The sequence below is a fragment of the Oncorhynchus masou genome, chromosome 31 (assembly GCF_036934945.1).
Source record: "Oncorhynchus masou masou isolate Uvic2021 chromosome 31, UVic_Omas_1.1, whole genome shotgun sequence".
Lineage (NCBI taxonomy): Eukaryota > Metazoa > Chordata > Actinopteri > Salmoniformes > Salmonidae > Oncorhynchus > Oncorhynchus masou.
Window position 1 is genome coordinate 85,212,328 of NC_088242.1, and position 16,904 is coordinate 85,229,231.

Here is a 16,904-nt window from a genome sequence, read left to right on the forward strand (position 1 = left end):
ACAAGCAGCTACCTCAGGAAAGGGGATTGTCCAGTACGTCATCCAGATGCGTAACAGGCTAGAGAGGTACAGAGAGTAAGCCAGGGTGTACCTTCAGCAGGCCCAAAAGGGAGGTTATGACCAGCACGCTCGCCACAGAGTTTGAGTCAGGACAGAAATCCTGCTCCTCCTTCCCTCGTCTACCACCAGCAAGCTCCTCACGCAGTGGCAAAGGCCGTACCTAATCGGGAGGAAGATGGGCCCGGTGACCTATGAGGTGCTGTGCTGCACCCAGACAAGGGTAAGGAGAAGCAAACCTACCATGTGAACCTCAAGGCCTGGGAGGAGAGAGGAACTCTCCAAGGGGACGTTCTTCCTGGTTTGTCGAGTAGAAGAGAATGAGTCAGAGGGGGTCACATAGGCATGAAAGGAACGAGCAGAGGTCATACTGGCTCACCTGGAAGAAGGCAAGCAAGATGAGCTAAAGCAGCTGTTTGGCGAGAATCCGTCCCTCTTCAGTCAAAAGCCAGGAAGAACCAAGACCCTGGAACACATCAGTTTTAAGCCTGACCAGAACCCTGTGCACCAGCATCCTTACCGTGTGCCTGAGAGGCTGTTGGTAGCCCTCAAGGAAGAGGTCCACAATTTGATAAAGATTGTTGTTGAGCCATCGTCAAGTGAATGGAGGAGCCCCATTGTCAACATCCCAAAGAAGGATGGTTCTTTGCGTGTCCGCAGGTGAATGCCACCACCAAGTTTGATGCCTACCCCATGCCCCACATTGATGACATACTGGAGAAAATAGGTAGAGCTCATTACATCACCAGGTTGAATATCTGCAAAGGGCACTGGCAGGTTCCCCTGGACAAACAGTCTAAGGCCTACACTGCCTCCCGGGCTTTGTGGGGTCCTGCGACTTTCCAGAGGCTGATGGACAAGGTCCTCCAGGACTGTGATGACTGCTGTGCTACCTACTTGGACACTCTACAGCGACTCCTGTGAGGAGCACATACAGTATCTTAGCAGAGTCCTGGAGATGATCCCTGATGCAAGCCTCATGCTTAACCTCCTGAAGTGTGAGTGTGCAAAACAAGAGACAAAGTACCTGGGTTACCAGCTGGGTAAGGGTGAAATTCGGCCTCAGGTGGACAAAGTGGAAGCCATCAGGAACAGCCCTCAACTCAGAACCAAGATACAGATTAAGTTCTTCCTAGGTCTGGGAGGGTGGTACCAGAGATTCATTTCCCAGTTCTCCACCATTGCGGTTCCCCTGACCAACCTTGCTTCAAAACGTGGATAGTTGGATAGGCTATTTACAGATTGGCTGTGTACAGGTGCAGTGATCTGTGAGCTGCTCTGACAGCTGGTGCTTAAAGCTAGTGAGGGAGATATGAGTCCAAGCGCCCACCAGATCCCTGACCTGAATCCAGACTATGAAGGACTGGAATGCTCTCATCACCAGGCAGTATCTGAAACTCTAGCCCTTCTGGTTCTGTGTCTGTCACAAGGCAGGAAAAGAAACGGCTCCCAAACATGGTCGCCGCAGGAGAGGAGGAAGGTATGTGATGAAGAAGTCCATCACGGGCAGCATTTAGTAAGCTAACACACCTACTCAGCTACGTTAGCAATGTGGGTCGACACAAGTTAATCTAGCGATTTCAGTTCATACATTACACACATTCTTACCTTCTTACAGATACAGTTTGGTATGGTATAAAGAATATACAGATAAGATTTCATGTTTAATTTAAGTGATGTCTATTGTACTTATCAATGTTTTTGAGTACTTTGTTTGCTTGTTTCTGTTCCTCTCTCTCTCCGTCTCTGTAGCTTCCGAGAATGCTGGAATAAGGACGCAAGCTATGGCAATTGGGCTGGCTTTGTAGTGCCTGTCCCGAATTGAACACCCATGTGAATGGATGTATTGGAAAACACCATGACAGTAGTGGTGGTGTTATGTAAATGTATTATATTATGGTGCTATATGGAGTTATGAGAAGTCGATTGCAAATGTACAATTAAGATAATCATATAATGAATTATCTGAGTGGAAAATATATGTTTTGTGTGTAATGGCTTGATGAATTAATGAGTTTGGAAAGTCCCCCTACATAAGGAGCCCCTATCAGTTCAAAATGGGGATATTTCCATTGATGGGACATTACTAGTTAGCGGCCCCCATCATTTGAGTATACTTTTGCGGCAGTACTGTTTTTTGGGGAAATCGCTATGTAAATAAACCACCACATAACCAATGGCGGTGCCGCAAAAGCATTTTTTTTTGTTTAAGTTTAATATAGGCTTAAGTTTCAGATAAGGTTTTTCAGTTAGACATTGCATTCATGTGCCGTGACATCAACTGAGCCAGGGCGGACAATGAACAAGGCAGGACACCATTTAATGCAATGTTCCCATGACATCAGCTAGCAGAGTATAACGAAAGATCTCAATTGCATACGCCTCACGTTTGCTCTCCTCAAAACCTATTGGATGAGAAAGCCAGAGGTCCCGCCCCTCTGACCACCTCCAATGGGATTTGAGGAGAGGGTAAGAGGAGTATGCAATTGAGATCTTTCCCATGTCACTAGAGAATGAGACTCAACACTCTACTAAACTGATTTCTCATACATTGTAACTTCGGATATTAAAAGGGTAAATCTGCAGTTGCTACTTCCATTCTTAGACTTGATATATATTGATTATTTATAAAAGCCTCTTGAGCTTAGTTCAACTGTCGTACACCATCAGAACCCAAAATATACAATTATTTTTCTAAACAAATTGTGAAAAAATAAATGTAAACAAACATGTAGCCTCGAAACATGGTTAAAACTATAATTTTTTAAATCATGGATGGTCAGACAGAGCTATGCATGCAATGAATATGAATTTGAGTGGTTACATTTCTCCAGCCCTATCCATCAGTGTTTTACTAAAACAGGGGCAAGTGTTACGTTCCCCAGTTTCTGTGTTGTGGTTTTGTTTGTTTGTGTATGTTTCAGGATGGATTCCTGAAATTCCCCCAAGCAGCTGATTGGTCGGCCCCATTACTAATTGGAGCTGACCACGCCCTCTAGTCAGAGGATACAGCTGTATCCCATTACAGACTCCTTCTCCAGCGAGAAAAAGCCAGTGTTCCGTTGTTAGAGAGAGATGATTAGTTTGTCCAATGTTGGTTGTTGCTGAGAGAACTTATTAATATGTCCTGTGTTGGTCAATAGGATGCAGTTTTTTTTTTATTATTGACGTTGTTTGTGTTCTTCTGTTTCATTTGTTCCCAGGGGGGAGGCACCTAGGGAGTGCTTAGGCAAGAGGCCTGCGGCATACATAGCCAGTAGTATTTACTGTCTATACACACTAGGTAAGACCTGGGCGGACCACCCCCTGTATTTTGGTTAGCACACCAGGTGGTGCTAAGTTAGGTAAGTAGTGGGTAGGCAGGTAAGGTAGGAGGGGGCTTTGACATTTACTTTCTTTGCTTTGATACCGTTCAGCCCCTTTTCCCCAAATTTGCCGTGTGAAGGAATAAATTCCCAGTAAACGGTAAATTCTCTGCCTTTCATCCTTACTCGCACCTACAATCCCATACCTCTTTCACTCCACGGGGAGATGAGTTGGAGCAGGGTGTTGCGTTCCCTTTTCCTAGAGGCATACGTAACAGCAAGGAAAACAATTTGTTATCGTTTCAACTGCGGATTAAATCAAATCAAATTTATTTATATAGCCCTTCGTACATCAGCTGATATCTCAAAATGCTGTAAAGAAACCCAGCCTAAAACCCCAAACAGCAAGCAATGCAGGTGTAGAAGCACGGTGGCTAGGAAAAACTCCCTAGAAAGGCCAAAACCTAGGAAGAAACCTAGAGAGGAACCAGGCTATGTGGGGTGGCCAGTCCTCTTCTGGCTGTGCCGGGTGGAGATTATAACAGAACATGGCCAAGATGTTCAAATGTTCATAAATGACCAGCATGGTCGAATAATAATAAGGCAGAACAGTTGAAACTGGAGCAGCAGCACAGCCAGGTGGACTGGGGACAGCAAGGAGTCATCATGTCAGGTAGTCCTGAGGCATGGTCCTAGGGCTCAGGTCCTCCGAGAGAGAGAAAGAAAGAGAGAATTAGAGAGAGCACACTTAAATTCACACAGGACACCGAATAGGACAGGAGAAGTACTCCAGATATAACCAACTGACCCTAGCCCCCCGACACAAACTACTGCAGCATAAATACTGGAGGCTGAGACAGGAGGGGTCAGGAGACACTGTGTGGCCCCATCCGAGGACACCCCCGGACAGGGCCAAACAGGAAGGATATAACCCCACCACTTTGCCAAAGCACAGCCCCCACAATACTAGAGGGATATCTTCAACCACCAACTTACCATCCTGAGACAAGGCTGAGTATAGCCCACAAAGATCTCCGCCACGGCACAACCCAGACAGGATGATCACATCAGTGACTCAACCTACTCAGGTGACGGACCCCTCCCAGGGACGGTATGAGAGAGCCCCAGTAAGCCAGTGACTCAGCCCCTGTAATAGGGTTAGAGGCAGAGAATCCCAGTGGAAAGAGGGGAACCGGCCAGGTAGAGACAGCAAGGGCGGTTCGTTGCTCCAGAGCCTTTCCGTTCACCTTTCCACTCCTGGGCCAGACTACACTCAATCATATGACCCACTGAAGAAATGAGTCTTCAGTAAAGACTTAAAGGTTGAGACCGAGTTTGCGTCTCTGACATGGGTAGGCAGACCGTTCCATAAAAATGGAGCTCTATAGGAGAAAGCCCTGCCTCCAGCTGTTTGCTTAGAAATTCTAGGAACAATTAGGAGGCCTGCGTCTTGTGACCGTAGCGTACGTGTAGGTATGTACGGCAGGACCAAATCAGAGAGATAGGTAGGAGCAAGCCCATGTAATGCTTTGTAGGTTAGCAGTAAAACCTTGAAATCAGCACTTGCTTTGACAGGAAGCCAGTGTAGGGAGGCTAGCACTGGAGTAATATGATCAATTTTTTTGGTTCTAGTCAGGATTCTAGCAGCCGTATTTAGCACTAACTGAAGGTTATATAGTGCTTTATCCGGGTAGCCGGAAAGTAGAGCATTGCAGTAGTCTAACCTAGAAGTGACAAAAGCATGGATTAATTTTTCTGCATCATTTTTGGACAGAAAGTTTCTGATTTTTGCAATGTTACATAGATGGAAAAAAGCTGTCCTTGAAATGGTCTTGATATGTTCTTCAAAAGAGAGATCAGGGTCCAGAATAACGCCGAGGTCCTTCACAGTTTTATTTGAGACGACTGTACAACCATTAAGATTAATTGTCAGATTCAACAGATTAAACCTTTAAGCCTTTTATAGTATGTCAGACTATGTAGTCTGGGTCAGGTTAGAACAATTATCTATTTGTGGCCACTTCAATCAATCCTCAATTAATTTCCTTAAGGTCCATTCGCATGTAATATTGCAGAGTTTGGTCCTAACGAACCTATTCTGCACCTTCCACTGAACAATTTAAGAGAACCCAGATGCTTGCAGGAGCTGACTTGGCATTGAGGAAAAATATAGTTACAGTTAAGATCATGTTGACTTCAAAGCCAGAACAAATGCAAAACAAAGTACAATTCATAAGGCTATTTGGGGCAAAAGTTGGGAGGTTCAAAGTTGCTACACTTGATCATGTAAATAAATCCAGCAAGAGTACAGGGGGGGAAAACATGAAGCTGTCACAATGAGAGAACATGCTGGTACTATAGGTTGGGGGAGTGAAAAATATGCAGCAGACTACATGCATGAATGGTTGAGTCGAATCCTGATAATGATGAGCTACTTTGGGGATATTAAAGGTAGACTCAGTGAAATGAAGTTGCCACAGAGCAGCACCGGAGAGAGATGAGCGAGATGCAACACTTCGCTATCACACAGCATCTGTGCATGGGTTCGCATAACACAGTTCACAGTGTGGTAGCCAGGGCACCAAACAGCAGAGAAGTTGAGCTTCGCGCTTCAACGCTCTTAGTTGTTGCGGAAGTTGACCCACTATGCTGTTTACTTTCTGCATCTACGCCATATCGCTGTCTACCTTTAACCAGGTACCCAAAACTGTGATTGACCCTCAAAGTAAATATGCTAGTAACATGAGCAATTGGTCATTACAAAACATTTCTTCAAACATTACATAATTTATTAACAATTTAATATTTTAAAAGATTTGAACAATAGTGATAGCAACATCGTGCTCTGCTGTCAGACCTACAATAAGTCAGGAAAAAAACAATGTTGTTCAGAGGTATGGCTGATCTGTAGGCAGCGTTAGCTCACTGCGAACATTTCCAGGTGTGACTGGACGCTTTGCTGGCACCTCCAGAACTTGGCTGTAAGGGAATGAAAGCATAAGTTAATGTTGTTACATCACTCAGAAGATACAGTAGGAAGTTAATTCTCTAGCTAAATCAAATGCACACCGATATTGTATAATACTGTCCAAAATATTTACTATGATCCAAAAATATTGCTTGATTTGCCATTTACAGATTTAGGTGTCTGCGTAGGCAAGTTAAGTTGTATTGTCAAGTGCACAAGTACAGTGAAAGGACTTTCTTACAACAATCCAGTAATCAATATCCATAATACTATAAAGTAAAATAGAACAAAAACACACAAGAAATATGAACACAAGAAAGTAAGTAAGCTATATACAGGGTCAGTGCCAATATCATATTTACAATGTGGAGGGATACTGGAGGGTTATATATGTATAGGGGTAAGATGACTACGCATCAGGATATATGATAAGAGTAGCAGCAGAGTATATGATGATTGTATGCGAGAGTGTGTGAGCCAATGAAGGGAGTAGTGTGTGTGTGAGAGGTGTGTGTGTGTGAGTGAGTGAGTTGTCTGTGTGTGTGTGAGTGAGTCATCCGTGTGTGAGTGAGTAGTCTGCGTGTGTGTGTGTGTGTGTGTGTGTGTAGTCTGCGTGTGTGTGTGCGTGTGTGAGTAGTCTGCGTGTGTGTGTGTGTGTGAGTAGTCTGTGTGTGTGTGAGAGTAGTCTGTGTATGTGTGAGAGAGTGAGGAGTGTGTGTGAGTGAGTCGTCTGTGTGTGAGTAGTCTGTGTGAGTGTATGTGTGTGTGTGTGAGTAGTCTGTGTGTGTGAGAGTGAGGAGTGTGTGTGAGTGAGTAGTCTGTGTATGTGAGTGTATGTGTGTGTGTGTGAGTCGTCTGTGTGTGTGAGAGTGAGGAGTGTGTGTGAGGGAGAGTAGTCTGTGTGAGTAGTCTGTCTGTATGAGTAGTCTGTCTGTCTGTGTGAGTGAGTAGTGTGACTGTGTGAGACATTTTTCACAAGAGACTAATGCAGTCTAATCTAAGCGGGACTGCAGTAAAGTAGTCATATGCACTCAACTTCCACCCAGTTTGCCAGAGAAGGAATCCCAACACTTGTTCCACTGTCATAGTCTTTATTATGTACCACTTACCAAGCAGTCAAGGCCTTTTGACACGACATCACAACCATTGCTGGTGCAGACTCTCTACGCCCATCTCTGCCATTATAGTAATTGAAGGCAAACTTGTGGCTGGGCCCAACAGGAAGTTTGGGTGGTGTTAGGGTCCTGCAGAAAAGATTGTAACAAAGATTGTGGCATTTACAAAGTGTACAAACACCATCCTTTCCTCCCCTCCCATCTGAGTGTCATGCAAAACCTGCTGAAAACGTTCTGCCTAAATTGATTCTTAGCTATCATCAAACATTAAAGACATGAATGAGCTGCCACTAACCTCTTTGCAATCTCACCGTAACGCAACTGTAGCTTTGCTTGCAGGTCATGCTGTGGACATTTGATAAGGTGAATTAAGAGTAATAACTTGCTTTTAAAGAGTCTTCCATTTCCAACATACAATGTCAGCAAACTATAGTAACAAGCCACCTGGCTAGCTAACGTTAGCAATGTCCTTAGACAGTTCGACAGGCTGCAAACTCTTCAAATGTGTTGGCAACTTGAAATAAGTGACACTTGCACTAAATACACAATGTGATGAGATCTAGCTGTGGCTTACCCCCGATAAAAGATTTCTGAGCCTCTGGATCATTTTTGTAGCATTGTTGTCAACGGTAGAATACTTTATTTTCAAGACAGGCAATGGGCATTACTGACACCTACTGTTCTGGTGTGAAATCAGAATGTGCTGCCATTGTGCATTATTACCTAGGCAAATCCGTTAAGAACAAATACTTATTTTCAATGACAGTGGGTTTAACTCTTGGAACTCCCCATCCCGGATCCGGGATCGTGACTAAAGCCTCAGGCTCATTAGCATAACGCAACGTTAACGATTTCTGAAAATCGCAAATAAAATGAAAATAATGCGTCTGCTCTCAAGCTTAGCCTTTTCTTAACAACACTGTCATCTCAGATTTTCAAAATATGCTTTTGAACCATAGAAATTGACTAATTTGTGTAAGAGTATGCAAAGCTAGCATAGCATTTTGAGTAGCATTTAGCACGCAACATTTTCACAAAAACCAGATAACCAAATAAATAAAATCATTTACCTTTGAAGAGCTTCTGATGTTTTCAATGAGGAGACTCTCAGTTACATACCAAATGCGCAGTTTTTCCTGAAAGCGTCTGTGTGTAGGAGAAATCGTTCCGTTTTCTACATTGCGTCTGGCTACCGAAACGAACCGAATATTCAGTCACCTACAACGTGAAACTTTTTCCGAATTAACTACATAATATCGACCGAAACATGGCAAACGTTGTTTGGAATCAATCCTCAAGGTGTTTTTTCACATATCTCTTCATTGATATGCAGTTTGTGGAAGCTTGCTTTCCTCTCTGTATCCCATGGAAAAATACTGGCAGCTGCCTTTTGCGCACCAATTTCGGCGCAGAACACGGGGCGGACACCTGGTAAATGTGATCTCTTATGGTCAATCTTCCAATGATCTGCCTACAAATACGTCACAATGCTGCAGACACCTTGGGGAAACGACAGAAAGGGCAGGCTCATTCCTCTCGCATTCACAGCCATATAAGGAGACAATGGAAAACAGAGCCTCAAAAATCCTGCTCATTTCCTGGATGCCGTCTCATCTTGGTTTTGCCTGAAGCTCACGTTCTAGGGCACGCACAGAAAATATCTTGGTAGTTCTGGACACGTCAGAGTGTTTTCTTTCGAAAGCTATCAATTATATTCATAGTCGAGCATCTTTTTGTGACAAAATATCTTGTTTAAAACGGGAACGTTTTTCATCCAAAAATGAAATAGCGCCCCCAGAGCATCAACAGGTTAACTGCCTTTTTCAGGGGCACAACGACAGATTTGTACCTTGTCAGCTGGGGCTTTCGATCTTCCAACCTTCCGGTTACTAGTTCAACGGTCTTACCACTAGGCTACCTGCTCTAACGTTGCCCCTCGGCCCTAGATTTAGCTCGAGGGAACAAGTGAACAACATGGTCATTTGCGGGGTTGATACTACCCACAATTCAATACAAGCTGTAGTCACATGTCAAATTAGTGACGGACATTCCGTCTCTTTTCAATGAGCAGACTCGTTCAGCTCAGCTCAACAAAAAGAACCGGCTCTTTTGGCTCCCAAACGGCTCTTTAAAAAAAAATGTTTTGTAGTTTTTCAAGTCAAACAGTTTGTGATAGTTTGACAATGATTGGTGTTAAAACAATTATAATTAAATTATTAAATGACATCATACTCTACCTTAACCACAATGTATTTAAAAATGCATCGGTTTGTTTTGATAAATAAATATTAAACATTTGCATTTAAAGTATTGTAATGACCTGACCTGATCATAAAGGAACAATTGTCCAGACAGAGGATTGAGTTTACGAATTGACGGTTTATTAAACCAACTTTACACAGGCTACTGTTTGGTCGTAGCCCACGCCAAATAAATGAAAGATAACCCACAAGCCAATCGTGACCTTCTCTTGTGAAGCCCAGACGTAAGAGAGAGAACAAAGGCTAAACCTGGTCTTAACTTCCAATGCTCCATCCCCCTGCCCAACCCCCCTCCACGCCACTCCGCCAACCGCCAGGATGCCCGGCATCAGAACATTCCAGGCATTCAAGTGATTGTCAGATACCAGGTTGATTGGCATTTCAGACCCCGCGAACACTGGGTACTGGTAAGTACAACACAACCACCTACTAGCCTAACACATAACACACAGCTGTCTGTGCGGGTCGCTACACAACCCCCCCCACCACAAAGTCCTTCATCCCCGAGGGGACAAACAAAGTCTCTGAAGCGACCCGGAGGTCTCCTTTGCCTGCGTGGCCGTGATGGCCGCAGAGTGCCCCTCTGGGAACCAGGGGATGAAGGCAGGGATATGGGGGTCAAGGAAGCGGAATCGGGTAATACAGTCCGTGGCTCCGGGGGAACCACGCGGTGACACAGGGGGGAGACAGGGGGAGTGGGCTGTCTGAAGCCTTGTCTGTGGCACCTGGGGGTGGGTGCCTGGAGAATGTCATTGCCAGAGAGGGGAATTATGTGGGGTTCCTGGGGTTTGGGGAGAAGAGGCCCCTCTGTATGAGGCTAACCTGTCCAGGTGCAGTGTCACCTTTCTCCCCCTGGGAGGAAGCTGCACCCGGTAAACAACTACCCCTACCCTCTCCAGGACACTGCAGGGTCCCACCCAGTGACTGTCCAACTTGGGGCATCTGCCTTTTTTTCTTAGGGGGCTGTAGACCCAGACCAGCTCCCCAGCCACAAAGTGCCTTCCCCGGGTGTGCATGTCATAGTTCCTCTTCTGCCTCACACTTGCATTCACCAGCTGCTCTCTGGTGAATGTGTGGGCTGTCTCCAGGCGGTCCTGGAGTCTCCGGGCATACTCCGGCCCCGGGGGAACATGAGGGCTATCCAGGGGCCGACCAAACGCCATCTCCGCAGGGGTGCGGATCTCTCTCTCCAGCATGAGGAGGCGTGCAGGAGGTGGAGTCTTGGATAGCGGAGCGGCATGCCATGAGGACCATGGGCAGGTGCTTGTCCCAGTCACGCTGGTGTTTGGCAGAGATGATGGCTAGCTGCTGTCCAAGCGTTTTGTTGAAACGCTCCGCAAGGCTATCACTTTGAGGATGGAGAGGAGTAGTGGGGTTCTTGTGCAGACCCAGCCTCTCACACATGGTGGCGAACACACGGGACTCAAAGGTTCTGCCTTGGTCGCTGTGGATGGACTTTGCAGCTCCAAACCTGCTGAACATCCCCGCTGTCAGGGCGTCAACAATGGTCTCTGCCTCCTGGTCAGGCAGAGCATAGGCCTCGGGCCATTTTGTGAAATAGTCCATGGCCGTGAGCACCCAGAGGTTTCCACTGTCTGTGGTGGGGAACGGCCCAACTACATCCACTCCCACCCTCTCCATGGGAGCCCCCACTGGGAACTGTTGGAGATGAGCATGAGAGCGGCCTGGGGGGCCCTTTCTCGCTGTGCAGTGGTCACAGCGGTGACAAAAATCCTCCACATCCCTCTTGTGCTGCCCCCAGTAAAAGCACTGACGGAGGCGGCGGAGTGTTTTTGTGACCCCAACGTGTCCAGTCCCCATCCCCCCCATGAGTACTCTGGAGCACAGCCTCCCGCAATGCTTTTGGGACCACCACCTGCCACCTCTCCTCTCCCATAGCTGACTCCTTCCATGCCTGCTGCAGCACGCCATCAGCCAGCCGCAGTCTCTCAAACTTTGACCACAACCCTTTGGTCACAAGTGAGAGCGCTGTCACCTCTTCCCATGGTGGCCTCACCTGCGCCTCTACCCACTGTAGCACTGGCTGTAAGACTGTGTCCCGCCCCTGCTGCTGCCCCCATTCAGCCACTTAGACAGTCTGCAGCTCACAGCAGACAGGCCGCACGCCCGACACACTGTGGCACAGACCCCCTCCTCTGCACACAGCTCTCTCCCGTCCCTCTCTCTGCTCACAGTGGAGGCAGCCGTCTGCAGTACAGGGCCAACGGGACATGGCGTCGGCGTTGGGAGTGGCGTGCCCCTGCCCTGTGCACCACTGCGAAGTCATACGGCTGAAGCTCCTCCAACCAGCCTGCCACCTGCCCCTCTGGCTCTCTGAAAGACATGAGCCACTGGAGAGCAGAGTGGTCAGTCCTTACAGTAAAGGGCAGGCCACCCAGGTAGTACTTGAAGTGTTTGACGGAGACCACAACAGCCAAGAACTCCCACCAGGTGACACAGTAGCGGCGCTCATGTTTGTCAAATGTTTTGCTGAAGTACGCCACCACTCTCTCCCCCTCTGGCCCCACCTAGGCCAGCACCCCACCCATGCCCACATTGCTTGCGTCTGTGTCCAGGATAAAGCTCAAGGTGAGGTCAGGGGGGCGAGCACGGGGGCCTCGATCAGTGCACGTTTGAGGGTGTTGAACGCCTCCTCACACTCCACGGTCCAAGTGAAAGCCTTGTCCTTCGGCAGCAGGCGGTTCAGGGGAGCAGCGACGCTTGAGAAGCCCCGTACAAATCTCCTGTAGTACGAGGCCAGGCCCAGGAAGCTCTTCAGCTGACGCTGGTCGTGGGGGTGGGCCAGTCTCTGACAGACCCCACCTTGTCCTCCATGGTGCTGATCCCCTCCTTCCCCACTTGGTAGCCCAAGAAGAACACCTCTCTCCTCATGAAGTGGCACTTCTCGGGGTGGAGCTTCAGACCCGTGGTAGCCACCCTCTCCAGCACACGCCGTAGCGCCCCCAGGGCTGACTGGAAGGAGCTGCCACGGGCCAGGATGTTGTCGAGGTATACCAGACACTGCTGTCGGGGGATGCCATCCAGCACCCTGTCCATCAAACGCTCAAAAGTAGCTGGAGTGTTGCACAGGCCGAAGCACAGGATCTTGAACTGCCAGTGTCCTCTGTTAGTGGAGAATGCAGTTTTGGCTCTGGCCTCTGGCGAGAGGGGTACCTGCCAGTAGCCACTGCGGAGGTGTAGTGAGGAAAACCAGGACCCCCTAACTAGGTCCAGCGACTCATCGATACGTGGTATGGGGTATGAGTCCTTCCTGGTTACCTCATTCAGCCGCCTGTAGTCCACACAGAACCTCAGCTTGCCCCCCTTCTCAGGAACCATGACGACTTGCGCCGCCCAGGGGCTGTCTGAGGGATCAATGAAGTCTGCCCGCTGCATCTCCAACACAGCCTTGTCTGCCGCCTCCTGGCGTGCCAGCGGGATACGGCGGGGACGCATCTTGATGGGTCGAGCATCACCTGTGTCAATCTCATGCTGCACCAGATGAGTCTGACCCACCTCTTCCTCACTCAGCGCAAAGCTGTCTCTGAATTCAAACAGCAACTGCCACAACCGTTCCTGCTGCTCGGGGTTAAGACCAACACAGCTCCTCCCCCATATCTCCCTCACTGCAGACCGTGTCTTCTCCTCTCCCATCTGGGTAGCTGGACTGGGGGGCGCGGCCTGGACTCACGGAGAGATGTGTTGTGGAGGAACTGGGGGAATGTAACACACAGCTGTAGGTGACAGGGGGGCTGGGGAAAAGTCACACACGGATGTGGGGGGGGGGGGGCAGCCGTGAGTCTCTGCTGCTTTAACTTTTGGAGTAAAGTGTTTGTTGGGTTGCATGAATGTGAGATTAGGGGGGGCCATGGTGACTGTCGGCCCTCCCTGGAAGCTCAGTGTGCCCTCATTTAGGTCTAACTGGCAGCCTGTGCTCCTAAGAAAGTCCAACCCCAGTATACAAGGGTCCTGCACAGCCGCCACCCACACAGGATGACGCACAGACCTGCCCCCTACTGTCAGAGTCATTAATCCCTTCCCTTTCATGGGTGCCAGCTCACCTGTGACTGTGCGGAGCTGCACAGTTGTGGGCTCACACTGAGTTCAACCTGGCACAATATCTGGCCTCACCAGGGATACTGTGGACCCAGTGTCCACCAGGGCAGAGCAGGGCACCCTTCTACAGTGACATGACAAAAGTCCCCAACACAGGTACGGCCCACCACAACAACAGGCTCCATCCGCTTGCCCTCGTCTGCTTCTGGGGGAAGTGGAGCCTTGCTTCGCCATCTGTGCCGGTGGGCTCCTCCTGAAGAAGATGGTGTTTGGGATAGAAAGCAAGGGGTCCGCACTACCCGGTCTATGCGGACCCCGAGCCGTTTCCCTGAGCTCTGCTGGGCATGGGGAATCTCGGCGCAGATGGCCTGGCTGGCCACATCCCCAGCAGACCCTGGGACCAGGGTGTGTGTTTTCTGCTGCCTGTAGCGACACAGCAATGTGCAAAACTGGTCCCACTTTTCTCTCTCTTCTTGATTGCCATGTTATAACCAGCAGCACACAGCAATGCTGACCATATTTTGCTTTCATGAGAGACTTGCATTCAGAAATGCAAGCTGCCTCACTTGAGGGGCTGATGCGGTTTCCTCGCTCAGTAATTATTTGTCCAGTTTTCGAGAAGACCCTCTCAGAGGGAACGGATGTGGCCACTATGCAGAGTCTCCCTGTCATGACTTTAGGAAGCCACGGGTAGACAGAGGACTTGTTCTTCCACCAGCTCAGAGGATCTCTTACAATCAGGTTGATTGTTTGGGTAAGACATGGATGATGGATCCATTTTAAAATGTTCATGTCTTTGGTTATGTTAGCTGCATTGTCACTAACACAACAGACCACTTTTCCATCTACTTGACATTCTCTGGCCACTCTCAACAGTTCATCTGCCAAGTTCACTGAGGTGTGTCTGTCGCTGAACTCAAAGCAGTTTGGAAGACAGCTAAACATCAAAAAATCTTCAATGAAGTGACATGTAACCGACATACAAGAAAGAAGTGGTTACCCTTGCTGTCCAGCAGTCAGTGGTAAGGCAAACTGCAGTAGCTTTTGGACTCTCGTATAGTTGTGGAGTAAGTGATTTTGAAAGGGTTTTCCTGCTTGGAAATGTGTACATTGGATTTAGACTATTGCTATAATTTCTAAAACCTCTGTTCTCCACGATCGAAAATAGCTGGAAATCGGTGGCAGTCATTTTAGCCAATGCAATATCAATTTGGCCTTGTTTTGCTACAGACAGACGTTGGTATAAACTGGTCCATAGAAGACTGCGTTGCTGTGGGTTACGGAGTAGGCCTACGAGAGTGAGTGGATACATCTCCACGTGTGGAGGTGCTGGCTCCACCACTATCACTAGCAGGCCAGCTAGTTTCTCAAAGTTCCACTATAGTTCACAGTTGGGTGCACAGTTTGCATATGCCGGTGTAGGTTGTGGGTAGAACCTGCTTTATATGAGATTTTGTTTTGGCAAATTCTACACTGTGCTCTAACATTGTCTACATTATTAAAATGCATCCAAATGCTACTGTGCTTCCGACTAATTTTCCAGCTGTTGTTTTCACAGCTGTCGTTACTCTCTCTCCTCGGCTGCTAAGTGTGTGAATGTGAGTGAGTTGGCTTTGCCCTCCCACATGCATCTTTAGTTCATTGGTTGACACTGCGTGTCTGACAGGAACAACAGGTGAGTCTGTTAGTCTGAGCACAACAGTCAGGATGAATGTGTGTGCACTTGTGCATTTAGGCCTATATTATTATTTTTATTTTTTTCGTTCTTTGAAATAGTTAATTTTATTCATTTAAATCTTTTGATTATTCATATCTTTATTTTTTTATAAATAGATTCGGCTCTTCTGATATGAGAGCCGGCTCCCAACGTTCACCTACAAAAGCCGGCTCTTAGCATATGCCTAAATGGCAGTGGTGGGCAAAGTACCCAATTGTCATACTTGAGTAAAAGTAAAGATACCTTAATAGAAAATGACACAAGTAAAAGTGAAAGTCACCCAGTAAAATACTACTTGAGTAATTGGCGCGTTATGTGCAGTAATGTTTTGATTCCAAAACACCCGGTGATTTTGCAGAAATACTCACAATAAACATTGATAAAAGATGCAAGTGTTATTCACAGAATTAAAGATAAACGTATCCTCTATGCAACCGCTGTCAGATTTCAAAAAAACTTTACGGAAAAATAATAATCTGAGAACGGCGCTCAGAACACAAAGAAATAGCCGCCATTTTGGCGTCAACAGAAGCTACAAAAAAAACACTATAAATATTCACTTACCTTTGAATATCTTCATCAGAAGGCAGTTCCAGGAATCCCAGTTCAACAATAAATTACTGATTTGTTCCATAAAGCCCATCATTTAGCCACTTGTTGATCGCTTGTTCAGCCCAGCGTTCAAACCTCAAAAAGCACGAGCAATTCCTCCAGATAAAAACTCAAAAAGTTCCGTTACAGGTCGTAGAAACAAGTCAAATGATGTATGCAATCTATATTTAGGGTGTTTTAAACATTAATCAGCAATAAGGTTCCAACCGGAGAATTTCATTGTCTGAAGAAAAGCATTGGAACGGAAGAACACTCTCTCCTGACCTCATGCAATGAGACTGAGGCTTTCTGCCAGACCACTCACTCAAAGAACTCTTATGAGCCCCTCCTTTATAGTAGAATCCTACAACCATAATCTAAAGACGGTGACATCTTGTGGAAGCCCTAGGAAGTGCATAAACATCCATATCTAAAATGGACTTCAAATGGCACTGTTTTCAAAATCGAGTTCTCACTTCCTGTTTGGATTTCTTCTCAGGTTTTTGTCTGCCATATGAGTTCTATTAAACTCACAGACATAATTCAAACAGTTTTACAAACTTCAGAGTGTTTTCTATCCACCAGTAATAATAATATGCATATATTCCCATCTGGGAAAGAGTAGGAGGCAGTTTACTCTGGGCACGCCTTTCATCCAAAAGTGAAAATGCTGCCCCCAGTAGTACTTTCAAGTATTTTTACCAAAATATTTTACACCACTGCTAAATGGCAGAATGATATCGTGATTATTTCAATCAATCCAGTGACCATTTGTTTTGCTAACTCTATTTCATGTGCTACAGAAGCACCTCTAACCAAACAACAGTGCTAAGT

General features: G+C 47.0%; 1 long non-coding RNA gene across 1 annotated transcript; it reads right to left on the reverse strand.

Moving 5' to 3' along the window:
• Window positions 1-7,538: 7,538 nt before the first annotated feature.
• Window positions 7,539-16,311, reverse strand: LOC135525317 (uncharacterized). The gene is made up of 3 exons (XR_010453120.1): window positions 16,044-16,311; window positions 7,741-7,790; window positions 7,539-7,574 (listed from the first exon to the last, which is right to left on the reverse strand). It is a non-coding gene; the product is annotated as an uncharacterized LOC135525317 (long non-coding RNA).
• Between the last annotated feature and the right edge of the window lie 593 nt (window positions 16,312-16,904).